At 38.2% G+C, this 12,040-nt stretch overlaps 1 protein-coding gene across 7 annotated transcripts in view; it reads right to left on the minus strand.

Annotated features, from left to right (window-relative positions):
* The window catches only part of LOC136853650 (leucine-rich melanocyte differentiation-associated protein-like), a 40,632-nt gene that overhangs the window by 24,610 nt on the left and 3,982 nt on the right, over positions 1–12,040 (minus strand). For 2 of the 7 annotated variants that reach the window (XM_067129544.1, XM_067129542.1), the window contains exon 1: positions 2,888–2,984. The exons of 2 other annotated variants lie outside the window; for them this stretch is intronic. The gene's annotated coding sequence lies outside the window, so the exon portion shown is untranslated. Of the gene's footprint in view, positions 1–2,883; positions 2,985–12,040 lie in introns of those variants that run through there. 3 more of the 7 variants (XM_067129548.1, XM_067129545.1, XM_067129543.1) reach the window with 3 other exon arrangements.

Genomic DNA, 12,040 nt, shown 5'->3' on the forward strand with positions numbered 1-12,040 from the left:
CAGAAGAGCAGTGTAGGTTTGCACAGGGAGGAGGGTACAGTGATTACATTTATGTTTTGAGTAGTTGTATGAGAGTAAAGGGGTAAAACTTCAGGATGGAGAATGTTTAGGATGTATAGTGTAGACGGTGATTTATTGGACTCTAAAAGCTTTTACAATGAAAGTGAATCCAGTTGAAACATATATATATATATATATATATATATATATATATATATATATATATATATATATATATATATATACATATACAGAGAGAGAGAGAGAGAGAGAGAGAGAGAGAGAGAGAGAGAGAGAGAGAGAGAGAGAGAGAATTTTGTGTAAGTGTAAATTTCAGACAAGGATATGTGATGTTTCCCCGGTTCGATATTCGTGCAGGACGAATGAGGAGCTAAGTTAGGACAAGAATCAGGAACAGAGGTAGAATTTTGTGAGAAAAGAGAAAGGGCTGGGAATGGAAAGTGGAGCTCCTTATGTACGGTGATGATTTGTCGCCTGGTGAAAGTGAACTATAACTGACGAAACAAACAGGCCTGCCTGATGGACCGATTGAGGACCTCCAAAAATAAACCCAGAAGTTCATGGTGATGACTCTTAAATAATTAGTTTTTTTTGTTTGTCATAACAGTTTTGAACACATTCAGTATGCCATTAATTATTTAAAAAAATGGGGTAATGCTAAAATAAATATGTAAAAGAATCATTTGATACAAGTTCGATTAAGCCAGGATGATGGCGCTAGGATGTTATTATAGGATTGGTGATTTCATATAGGTGTGCGGAAGTAAATGTAATATTTTTCATTTGAAGAAACGAGCAGAAGTTGGAAATTATGAGGTAAATCACCTCTTTATGCAAATTAGGTTGTTTGCGGAATGCAAATCAAAGAAAGAAGTTGAGGTAAGAGTCTTGAAGTCTCGAGAAACGTAGACAAAATCTAAAAGAAGTTTTGAAAATAAACAAGTAAAAAATGCGCCGAAGTTTCTTCGGCGCAGTCGAGTTTTCTGTTCAGCCGCTACGGCGTATAATCAAGGCCACCGGAAATAGATCTGTCTTTCGGTGGTCTCGGTATAATGCTGTGTGAGCCGCGGCCCTTAGAACTTGAACCACGGCATGGTGGTGACCTATCCTATATCGTTGCCAGAAGCACGATTATGGCTAACTTTAACTTTAAATAAAATAAAAACTACTGATGAGGCTAGAGGGCTGCAATTTGGTGTGTTTGATGATTGAGGGTGGATGATCAACATACCAATTCGCAGCCCTGAAGCCTCAGCAGTTTTTAAGATCTGATGGCGGACAGAAAAAGTGCGGACGGACAAACAAATAGCCATCTCAATAGTTTTCTTTCACAGAATACTAAAAACACACGATATAGTAGTGCTAGATATCATGCCCCAAAATGTCAAGATTTATTTTGACTTTGTGGTATTTTATTGTATTTTGTGGTATTGAAGGATTCATGTTGTTTACTGCCATGGCTCAATTTGTGGATCTGATCTAAGGCAGTTAACCTATTTGGTTACCTTTCTGATAATCCTTAATAGTTACAGTTATCTATCATAGGATCAGTAATGAAACCGTATGTGGTAATTGTGGCGCAATGTTTAGGGCAATGAGAGGTCCCTGGTTCAAATAAAGGAGGTAGCCGGAACGCTTTAGCCAGGTTCCGATAAGTCGCACTGTTGGTGAACCCTATTGTTCCCTGAATAGCAGAGCAACAAATGTACCTGGTAGTTTGTTAAATGTGGTGGGTCATATATATATATACCCATTATATATATTGTATATATATAGGATGGAAGGAACTTCCTCTGTGTGTATTTCTTTATTGTAAGACATTTTATCCTTAAAATTTCTTGCGAATCAAAACTGAATTGAGCATATTCATTTAGAAAGGTAAATGAAATTTGATTTTATCTGTTTAGGAGACATCAAATCTCGATAGTGTAACATGCACCTAAATAATGATTGGAATGTGACAAGAGATCTATTTCAGTGATGTTTTAAAAACTAAAAAAATATATATACATTGGCTATTGAAATTTACTTTTGCTAGGGAGTACACGTAGATGCCGTATGTAGGTAGTATCATCATTAAACCAAAAGATGGAGGCCAAATTTAAAAGAAAAATAAATATGATACACTAAGCTACGCTTGTACAGTAATTGAATTCCCATCCCGCTTCACAGAAAGGGTTCCTGTTTCACTGAAAAGGTTTATTAAGAGGAAAATGAACATGATATAGTGAAGTATGCTTGTAAATTAATATGATACAGGAAACTATTCTTGTAAATGAATTGAATGTCACACCCTACTTCACAAAATGGTTTGTTCATGTTCACACGTAAAAAAAAAAAAACATCAGGAACATGTAAAGACAAAGTCTGAAAGAGAATAAAATACCACACACAACAACAACAACAACAAAAAAACTGGCCACAATATGTCTTTCTTGCACGGACAGTCACTGGTTCACAAAACCTTATTCTTAATTTCACTCTTAGCGTGTTTTTGTCTTTTCGGAAACCGTCACTCCCGACATACCACGACAATATGTCCCTCTTGCATAGAAAGTCACTAGTTACAAAAGTTTAATTAAAATCACTGTTAGTTTTTTTTAATCTATTGGGAAATCGTCACTCGCTACATGCCACGACAATATGTCCGTCTTGCACAGAAATCAGCGGTTACAAAACTTTAGCTAAATTCACTGTTTGTTTCTTTATCTTTTAGGAAGTCGTCACTCCCCGACATGGCAGAACACAGAACACACGAACGGACACACACGCACAAAAACACGTATCAGGCGAACGAATTCGCACGTGGGAGGCCCCCCCCCCAAAGCAATCCTGCAGAAGGTGTGAACGAACTGAACACACACACAATATATTTCCAACCGCGTTCTTCGTCAGAGCCACAGAGAGAGTGAGGGAGGAAGGGAATCGTAAGCTCCGCTCACTAAACTCTAGGTATAAGCAAGGGCTCCCTTGGCAAGGGGCGGTTCTTGTGGAAGCCTTCGGTGTGTGTCTCTGTGCGTGTGTGTGTGTGTCACACTTGTAACATACACATACACACGCACACATTCCCAGAGACACCCAAAACCGCGATGCTTCTGAAGAGGGAACTTGACACCCCCAGCTGGTGACAAAACACCCAGCCGGTTTCCAGACGGCTAGCTAGCACAAGCTCTCTCTACCCAAGGGATCGGGGACCCTTTTTTTTTTTTTTTTAACCTCGTGAGATCTGGCTGTGTCGTATTAGTGTCACAAGCGGTTCATTAAATAAGTTTAATTGTTTTTTTTTTGTTAATTTCTAAAGGACCACGATTGGTGGGTTGCTTGAGATCTTGCCTTCGAATTGAACACCCGGAATGGAGATTCAGTAACTTCTTATATTTATTAGAAGTTGCAGGGAATTAAATAATGATTATATTCATAAGAAGTTGTAGTAGTAAGATTAACCAGAAGTTATCTCTGATAACTTTGGCTTGGAGTACTGTCATAAAAATCGTTAACCACTCAAATCAAACTAGAGAGTTTGATTTAAATTTATAAATTTTATTCAGATATTCCATGATAATGTCTTGTTTTGATGACAATTTCGTTTTCTTTCACATTTTGCAGAGTTCCAGGGACTTTTTGAAATAACTTTATGATACTCATTATGCCAACATTAACTTTATGATAATTATTATGCCAACATTGTGCTGTTTTGTTGAACAGTTTTAATACACATTGCTTACCACAGAAGAGAAATTACTTGGTTGTTTAGTTACGGGTGTCATTGACCAGACCTTTCAAGATTACACTGACAAAGTTAATGTTTTATTTTTTTTCAGTAACTGGGGTACTGCCATGAATAATTAAACTTGCACATTTCGATGGGGTGGGATTTTAGCAATTTTTTTTCCAGGCCAGCCTGTTGCTGTTTGTACATGAAGAAATATTTCACCCTTTTTGTGAGTGGTAATAATTTTTCTCAAGTTTTCTCAAGTTCTTTATGTTCATATATTATAAGTGCCGTTTTTATTTGTTCATTTTCATCAGCACGTTACAGTAGTTCTCTGGGTTATTTATCTTTTTCACTTGTTTTTATTTATTCTTCATCAGTATGTTACGGTGCTTCTCCAGTCATTCATCTCCCATTATTTCGGGAGTTTGCGGATGATAAAAATAGTGACTTATTATTCTTATTATAAATATCGTAGGAGATCTTCCCTTTCATCATCAACTAATACTTGTTGTCGGGAACCTCTTTGAGGATCGGCTCCCCACCTCCCCACATCCTTCCCTCCCCGGCTCCAGGCACCAGCTCCAGGTTCCACGTGACTCCAGAGGCTTTCCCGTCGACAATGCTTTAGTCGCCCGCTTTCGTCATTGCAGTATTAATCCTGCGTAATCTTCCTCGCTGGTGGGGTTAAGAGGTTAAAGGAAGAGGAGGAGGAGGAAGAAGAAGAAGAAGAAGAAGAAGAAGAAGAAGAAGAAGTGAGTGAAAGGTGAGCGGGAGGAGAAAATAGGAGGGCGTGAAAGAGTACAAATGTATTAACAGGGTTTTAAGCTTGGGAAAAGAAGGCAAATGAAATTAGGGGTAAAGTCATGTGGTGGAGAAGACGGAAACAAAGGAGCATGTATATATATTTTATATATATCATGTATATATAATATATATATGTATATACATATATATGGAGAGAGAGAGTACACACATACATATGTGTATATATATATATATATATATAAATATATATATATATATATATATATATATATATATATATATATATATATATATATATATATATATATATATATATATATATATATATATAATTTATATATGCTGTATATATATTGGCTGTACAGGAAGGACAGCAAAACAGCCACTGCCATATTCATATATTAATTGTTGAAGCGTAGGTGAACCACCTGTCAAGTAAAACTTCCACAACGGTAGTTGTTTTATACGCATACACAGGAAGCATTAGCACCTCGTCCAGCCCCCAACAAAGACTGCGGCATGTAGGCTTATCTTGCACGAATTCTTGCCCTTAACAACTAAGGCCCTTTCATATCCAACACCTTTCTCAGATTATCTGTCAAAACCTTTCTGGGATTTTCTCTCTCCTCCACATTTCTTGATGAGCTTTTATCGCCAATGCATCATCGTTCATTCTTCCTTCCTGTCCTCAATAGTCACTTCCACAACCAGTCTCAACCAGTCTAACTCTCTCTCTCTCTCTCTCTCTCTCTCTCTCTCTCTCTCTCTCTCTCTCTCTCTCTCTCTCTCTCGTGCCATTCAGTTGTGCTTCGCTTTCCGTCCTCTGTATTCAGCAAATATCTTAAAAAAAAAACTCTTCCATCAATGCAGGACTGCGTCAGTTTCAGACATCATGTGCCTCTTTTATTCGGAGATCCGTTTGTTCATTAACCTTTTTTCTTGCCGTATACTTCACTTGATCTCTTCTTTCCTTCAGCGATACCTATTTATCTTTTTTCTTCACTGTACTTTTGATTTGATCTTCCAACCACTTGTTATTGTTTTTCTTCACAATTGAGGGTATGAGGTGCTGTTTTTTTCTTCACAGTTGAGGTATGAGGTGCTGTTTTTCTTCACAATTGAGAAAATGAGGTGCTGTTTTTTCTTCACAGTTGAGGGTATGAGGTGCTGTTTTTTCTTCACAATTGAGAGTATGAGGTGCTGTTTTTTTCTTCACAGTTGAGGGTATGAGGTGCTGTTTTTTCTTCACAATTGAGAGTATGAGGTGCTGTTTTTTTCTTCACAGTTGAGGGTATGAGGTGCTGTTTTTTTCTTCACAATTGAGAGTATGAGGTGCTGTGGTTTTCTTCACAGTTGAGGGTATGAGGTGCTGTTGTTTTTCTTTGCAACTGAGAGTATCAGGTGCTGTTGTTTTTTCTTCACAATTGAGAGTATGAGGTGATGTTGTTTTCTTCACAATTGAGGGTATGAGGTGCTGTTTTTCTTCACAATTGAGGGTATGAGGTGCTGTTTTTTCTTCACAATTGAGAGTTGAGGTGCTGTGGTTTTCTTCACAGTTGAGGGTATGAGGTGCTGTTGTTTTTCTTTGCAACTGAGAGTATCAGGTGCTGTTGTTTTTCTTCACAATTGAGAGTATGAGGTGATGTTGTTTTCTTCACAATTGAGGGTATGAGGTGCTGTTGTTTATCTTCACAATTGAGGGTATGAGGTGGTGTTGTTTTTCCTCGCAACTGAGGGTATGAGGTGCCGTTGTTTTTCTTCGCAATTGAGGGTATGAGGTGCTGTTGTTTTCTTCACAATTGAGAGTATGAGGTGGTGTTGTTTTTCTCCACAATTGAGGGTATGAGGTGCTGTTGTTTTTCTTCATAGTTGAGGGTATGAGGTGCTGTGGTTTTCTTCACAATTGAGGGTATGAGGTGCTGTGGTTTTCTTCACAATTGAGGGTATGAGGTGCTGTTGTTTTTCTTCACAATTGAGAGTATGATGTGCTGTTGTTTTTCTTCACAATTAAGAGTATGAGGTGCTGTTGTTTTTCTTCACAATTAAGATGAGGTGCTGTTGTTTTTCTTTACAATTGATGGTATGAGGTGCTGTTGTTTTTCTTCACAATTGAGGGTATGAGGTGCTGTTGTTTTTCTTCACAATTGAGGGTATGAGGTGCTGTTGTTTTTCTTCTCAATTGAGGGTATGAGGTGCTGTTGTTTTTCTTCGCAATTGAGGGTATGAGGTGCTGTTGTTTTTCTTCACAATTGAGGGTATGAGGTTCTGTTGTTTTTCTTCACAATTGAGGGTATGAGGTGCTGTTGTTTTTCTTCACAGTTGAGTGTATGAGTGCTGTTGTTTTCTTCACAATTGAGGGTATGAGGTGCTGTTGTTTTCTTCACAATTGAGGGTATGAGGTGCTGTTGTTTTTCTTCACAATTGAGAGTATGATGTGCTGTTGTTTTTCTTCACAATTAAGAGTATGAGGTGCTGTTGTTTTTCTTCACAATTAAGAGTATGAGGTGCTGTTGTTTTTCTTTACAATTGATGGTATGAGGTGCTGTTGTTTTTCTTCACAATTGAGGGTATGAGGTGCTGTTGTTTTTCTTCACAAATGAGAGTATGAGGTGCTGTTGTTTTTCTTCACAATTGAGAGTATGAGGTGCTGTTGTTTTTCTTCGCAATTGAGAGTATGAGGTGCTGTTGTTTTTCTTCACAATTGAGCGTATGAGGTTCTGTTGTTTTTCTTCACAATTGAGGGTATGATGTGCTGTTGTTTTTCTTCACAGTTGAGAGTATGAGGTGCTGTTGTTTTTCTTCACAATTGATGGTATGAGGTGCTGTTGTTTTTCTTCACAATTGAGAGTATGAGGTGCTGTTGTTTTTCTTCACAATTGAGAGTATGAGGTGCTGTTGTTTTCTTCACAATTGAGGGTATGAGGTGCTGTTGTTTTTCTTCACAATTGAGAGTATGAGGTGCTGTTGTTTTTCTTCGCAATTGAGAGTATGAGGTGCTGTTGTTTTTCTTCACAATTGAGAGTATGAGGTGCTGTTGTTTTTCTTCGCAATTGAGAGTATGAGGTGCTGTTGTTTTTCTTCACAATTGAGGGTATGAGGTGCTGTTGTTTTCTTCACAATTGAGGGTATGAGGTGCTGTTGTTTTTCTTCACAATTGAGAGTGCTGTTGTTTTTCTTCACAATTGAGAGTATGAGGTGCTGTTGTTTTTCTTCACAATTGAGGGTATGAGGTTCTGTTGTTTTTTCACAATTGAGAGTATGAGGTGCTGTTGTTTTCTTCGTAATTGAGGGTATGAGGTGCTGTTGTTTTCTTCGCAGTTAAGAATATGAGGTCTTGGGCACTCCTTCAGTAGCTAGTACTACTCTACAAAGCGAGTCTATCATAGCCTTCTGCTCAGGCGCGCCAAGGGATACTCCTAATCACATGATGATGTGGGTTTGTACCTTAGGAAAAAATACAAATTCCCGTTGAATTTGTCATTTTCCTTCATTCTCCCCTCCCTTGTAAGCATGTAGTGTGAACATGCCTGCGAACTACATGCTCACACTCGATTTTTGAAACTCCAGAATAGTATGGGATAATTTCTTACTTTTGAAAGCCTACATTCTCTTGCGTCACACAATACACATAAGAAGAAAAGAAGCCCAGTACTGGCACTTTGTAGGCTGCGGAAGAGGGTCGTCTTCCGTCGTAATTTCCATTTGTATTTTTGTAAGTTTACCGTTTTAAGTTTTTGTTTACTTTTCTCTTTACACTTTGAAGTAGTAAATAGTTTCTCGGGTGATTAAAATGGTGCGTCAGAATCTTTATTTTCGCGTAAGTTGTTTGAACCTGAGTCCTTGAAATTACTCGTTGTTGTTATTGGATAAAGGCTTTTCACTTATTTTGGTATTTTCGTTATCTAATAATAGTATTCATAATAGTGTTAATTTTATGGATAATGTGTACCACTAATTATATATATGTTGTTATCAATATCACTGAAAACTCGTAAGATATGATATGTAAATTACCATTATTCTGTACTAATATCTTTGTATTTATTGGCCTATGGAATTATAAAGCCACTGAAACCCTACTAATGACCATTTCCTAATATTTACTTATTTGTCCACTTCTCAGTACCATTTAATTATTTTTAAGTGTAATTTCTTCCAATACTTTTGATTATTAACATATAAATTCCTCATGAATAGTCTTAGTCAGTTACAAGCGTCGCATTTTTCATGCTGGAACACAAGATTTCGCGAGATCAGGCACTGCTTAATATTCTGCGTACAGAAATCTCTCTCTCTCTCTCTCTCTCTCTCTCTCTCTCTCTCTCTCTCTCTCTCTCTCTCTCTCTCTCTCTTATATGGTTTTTCAGTCCAGTGACAAATATGCTAAGAGGTTTAATATCTCTCTCTCTCTCTCTCTCTCTCTCTCTCTCTCTCTCTCTCTCTCTCTCTCTCTCTCTCATATGGTTTTTCAGTCCAGTGACAAATATGCTAAGAGATTTAATCTCTCTCTCTCTCTCTCTCTCTCTCTCTCTCTCTCTCTCTCTCTCTCTCTTGTTTTTTTCAGTCCAGTGACAAATATGCTAAGAGGTTTAATCTCTCTCTCTCTCTCTCTCTCTCTCTCTCTCTCTCTCTCTCTCTCTCTCATATTGTTTTTCAGTCCAGTGACAAATATGCTAAGAGATTTAATCTCTCTCTCTCTCTCTCTCTCTCTCTCTCATACATGGTTTTTCAGTCCAGTGACAGATATGCTAAGAGGTTTAATTCTCTCTCTCTCTCTCTCTCTCTCTCTCTCTCTCTCTCTCTCTCTCTCTCTCTCTCTCTCTCTTTGTTTTTCAGTCCAGTGACAAATATGCTAAGAGGTTTAATCTCTCTCTCTCTCTCCCTCATACATGGTTTTTCAGTCCAGTGACAGATATGCTAAGAGGTTTAATTCTCTCTCTCTCTCTCTCTCTCTCTCTCTCTCTCTCTCTCTCTCTCTCTCTCTCTCTCTCTCTCTTCTCAAACCAGTGACAGATATACTAACGGTTTAATTGTTTGTTTGTTTACCAGGTATTGGAGAGAGAGAGAGAGAGAGAGAGAGAGAGAGAGAGAGAGAGAGAGAGAGAGAGAGAGAGAGAGAGAGAGAATCAGTCCTTGATGTCCCTAATCCCAGTTATACTGACGTCATACTGATGTCGCTGGTTGAAATTAGTTCACGGAAAAATGTGACAGTAGAACAGTTTTAACCTAACTGTTTGAATGTGTCACGCAATATTTGGATTACTGAAATTTTCAAACACCTTTTATATGTTTTCCTCTAAGCCAGGCATAGTGTGATGTTGACAAGAAAGAAACTATATATATATATGTGATGTTGATATCAATATATATATAAAAAGATATAACAGAATATATATTATATATATAATATAAATATTATATATATATATTTATATATATATATATATATATATATATATATATATATATATATATATATATATATATATATACACAGTATATATGAGGACGACTAGTACCACAGTACTGCCTTGCCTGTACAGAATAGCATTCTTTCCTGCAAACATTGCACTTTCTTCCAGCCAGTTCCTATCCTTGGTATTTGATTTATCACAGCTCCCAGAGTTAATGGCTTCAGATCAGATATCCAAATTGACGTAAACGAATCTGGAAACCTTCCACTTTTGATTCTTACTTTTGGCGGTCGACCACTTGATCTCGGGTACCAGTATTCGCACCTCGGGTATCAGAATTCCCACCTCGCTTAAATGCCTGTAATCGGACATCACACTGTGATAGAAGAGATGCTTCTGAGGTCAAGGGAGAAACACTTTGAGGTGGAATGTGGTCTTTTGTAAAGCAAGAGGAAATTGCTCGAGTACCGAGTTTGGCTCCTCAGTTAAAAGGCTGTGGCCCGTTGCCTCATTGTGACGCAAGAGACGCTCCGGAGCTGGGGACCTGGGCAGTGGCTCTGGGACTTGGGTAGTGGCTCTGAGACTTGGGCAGTGGCTCTGGGACTTGGACAGTTGGCTCTGGGCTGGGGTAGAGTATAGGAGAGTGGGAAGATTTACTTGAGAGTTAAAAGGTCAGCTAAAGATTTCTTGGAGAGAAATGTTAGAAATTTAAATTTAAAATGCCCAGTTGACTTGGGCAGGTGGCTCTGGCTCTGGGACTCAGGCAGGTGGCTCTGGGATGGGATAGAGTAAAGGAGAGTGGAAAGATTAATTTGAAAATTAAAAGGTCAGCTAAAGATTTCCTGCACGAAATTGTAGAAAATTTAAATTTTAAATGCCCAGATAAATTGCAGGTTTTGGAGGCCTCAACCCACTCCAACTGCTGAAAAATTGAGGTGTGAACTTTTTTTCTTTTTTCTTTTGTAGAATTTAAGGATTCTAGATATTTTTGGTGTTATTCTTACTTCAATCAAATCCAGTTTAGGGGTCTTGCTTTCCCTTGTGAAGGCCAGTCATAGAATGTCAGTATATCCCTTTTTTATCCTTTTTTATCCTCTCTGTTTATCCATTCCTATTTGTGAGTAAGCTGTAATGTGCGTTAAATATATTTGTATAGTATTTCTACCGTCAGCTAGGATTGATTGATTTATTTGTGGCTATTAAAACTGGTGGCGTCACAACATCTCCCCTTAGGTAGGAGGTGTTATTTTGTAATACTTTCCACTTCACAGTCTTAGGTTTTCAAAATTTGGTACTTAGATTTAACCTTACCGGCCAGTTGCCTCTCTTTAAAAGAAAAATGATGAGAAAGTACACTTCAAGCTCTGAAGAGTTGAAAGAGCTAAGTCAGCTGACGTCAGCTCTCTGGGGTGCTGACGTTGCAGCTTCTGCTGCTGCTGATGCTGCTAAAAGTATTACATATACTTTAAAAACCCTTCCTGTTGCTCCAGTCTGTCTCAAAGACACTTTTATTCCATTCCAGCTTCCTAGTAAGTCATTTTTAAATTTTGGATTTTCAGGTTATTATTATAGGGGGCTCAGTCTGCTTATAGCTTTTAGTTTTCTGTAAAAGAAAACTATTGAGATGACTGTCTGTCCGTCCGCACTTTTTCTTTCCGCCCTCAGATCATAAAAACTACTGAGGCTAGAGGGCTGAAAATTCATGTGTAGATCATCCACCCTCCAATCATCAAACAAACCAATCTGCAGCCCTCTAGCCGTTGTAGTTTTTATTTTATTCAAAGTTAAAGTTAGCCATGATCGTGCGTCTGGCACAGCAACAACACAGGCCACCGCGGCCGGCTGAGAGTTTCATGGGCCGTGACTGAGAGTTTCACACAGCATTATACGCTGTACAGAAAACTTGATCACGCCGAAGAAACTTCGGCGCATTTTTTTACTTGTTTATTAGACGCCACTGATGAGTAAATCCGCAGATTTTTTCTGGAGGAAGTTTAATTAATAGTTTGTGCAGCCATATTGTTTTCTCTCAGTGGCCGTAGGTGAGGTGTGGAGGAGGGGTTGTGTGATGTCAGAGGTTTCTTTCTGCTCTTCACGTGTCCAGATGTTATGTCAAGGTTTAAAA

This window comes from Macrobrachium rosenbergii, chromosome 27 (genome assembly GCF_040412425.1).
Source record: "Macrobrachium rosenbergii isolate ZJJX-2024 chromosome 27, ASM4041242v1, whole genome shotgun sequence".
NCBI lineage: Eukaryota > Metazoa > Arthropoda > Malacostraca > Decapoda > Palaemonidae > Macrobrachium > Macrobrachium rosenbergii.